The sequence below is a fragment of the Notolepis coatsorum genome (genome assembly GCF_963971535.1).
Source record: "Notolepis coatsorum genome assembly, contig: SCAFFOLD_196, whole genome shotgun sequence".
Classification (NCBI taxonomy): domain Eukaryota; kingdom Metazoa; phylum Chordata; class Actinopteri; order Aulopiformes; family Paralepididae; genus Notolepis; species Notolepis coatsorum.
Genome location: NW_028170497.1, coordinates 417452 through 419226, shown reverse-complemented (window position 1 = coordinate 419226; position 1775 = coordinate 417452). Strand labels below are relative to the sequence as shown.

The following is a 1775-nucleotide window of genomic DNA, read 5'->3' as shown; positions in this document are numbered from 1 at the left end:
GCCCGTAAAAATACAAAAGCTATATAGTTGTGCCGTGTTATTTATTTGTGTTTTTCTCGAGCAGGGAACCGTCAAAACCAATCTATGAGGTCCAGAAATACATCGTTTACGAAGACAGTCTACTGGAATTATTTCAACAGTGTCCGGTGTGCGATGCTCAATGTCATATCACCAAAACTACGCGAGGGACCTTCTTGGCTGTCTCCCAAGTTTGCCCCGGTTGTAAATACAGCCGTAAATGGGCGAGTCAGCCTCTCATCGGCAGCACACCAGCTGGAAATATTCAGCTTTCTGCAGCAGTTTTTTTTACTGGCTCATCTTTCACCCAAATGGAGAAGGTATTTGATTTGATTGATTTGATTGACAAGTCAGATATACATTATGTTTTTGTTTGTGATTCACACGTGCATATTAACAAAGCGTTATTCATTTATTCTTTTAGGTCCTAAATGCGTTACACGTCTCCACAATAAAGTACAGAGCGTTTCGGGTACACGCCAAGAAGTTCTTGGAACCTGCTGTTCTAAGTTTGTGGACCAAGGACCAAGACGTTACCCTCGCCAGATTAAGCGAGAAAGAAAGCGTGATAATCGGCGGTGACATGCGAGCCGATAGTCCAGGTTAGAAAAAGCTCCCCAATGACAAATTCCTACTTTATGAATACATTTTTAATATTGCACTACATTGATTGAAATTGTTATTATTATTTTCAACAGGCCACAGTGCTAAGTACGGAAGTTACTCTGTGATGGAACTCGCCACCAATCATGTCATAGACGTCCAACTAATTCAGGTAATTAACAAGTCTGAAGAGACACTGCACCCTTCATTGTGCTCAAACGAACACAAAGCTCTCGGTCTTGAATCTTGAATCGCTGTAGGTGTGAAGTGGTCTGGCTGGCTGTGTGTGAGCGGGGTGTGAAGTGGTCTGGCTGGCTGTGTGTGTGAGCGGGGGTTAGGAAATGTTAATTGTGGAATTTTGAAAAGGCTATTTCATTGCTCTTCCCTTCCTTGTTCCAGAGCAATGAGGTGGGAGGCAGCTACCATATGGAACTGGAGGGCTTGAGGAGAAGCCTCGCTCTTCTGGACGCCAAATCCGTGACCTTGGACTGTATTGTCACAGACCGTCACCCGCAGATCCAAAAGTACCTGAGAGATCACGACATCAAACACTTCTACGATGTGTGGCACGTGGCCAAAGGTATGTCGAAAGGCATCCCACATTCAATTCCACCCCTCCTACCAACCCCCCCCCCCCCCCCCCCCCACCCACCCAACCAGTACTGTAATTGCAAATCTGGTATGTCAAAAAATGTATAGATGTAGCAGTACTCCAACCACATTCAATTCCACCCCTCCTACCAACCCCCCCCCCCCCCCCCCCCCCCCACCCACCCAACCAGTACTGTAATTGCAAATCTGGTATGTCAAAAAATGTATAGATGTAGCAGTACTCCAACCAGTCAATCAAGTTTGTAAATGGTAAATGGTGCATTTATATAACGCTTTTATCCAAAGCGCTTTACAATTTGTTCCTCACTTTTTTCACCCACCCATTCACTCACACATTCACGGCAGAGGCAGCCATGCAAGGTGCAAACCAGCTCATCGGGAGGGAGCAATTCCACCCCTCCTACCAACCCCCCCCCCCCCCCCACCCACCCAACCAGTACTGTAATAGCAAATCTGGTATGTCAAAAAATGTAGATGTAGCAGTACTGTCTATCTGTATGTCATGTATGTCATACGACTGTTATGTAATGTTATGTTATGTT

At 45.5% G+C, this 1775-nt stretch overlaps 1 long non-coding RNA gene across 1 annotated transcript; it reads left to right on the top strand.

Annotated features, from left to right (window-relative positions):
• The first annotated feature begins 543 nt into the window (after nucleotides 1–543).
• Nucleotides 544–1091, top strand: LOC311248506. Its single transcript, XR_014620957.1, has 3 exons — nucleotides 544–620; nucleotides 717–793; nucleotides 1021–1091. It is a non-coding gene; the product is annotated as an uncharacterized lncRNA (long non-coding RNA).
• The last annotated feature ends 684 nt before the right edge of the window (nucleotides 1092–1775 follow it).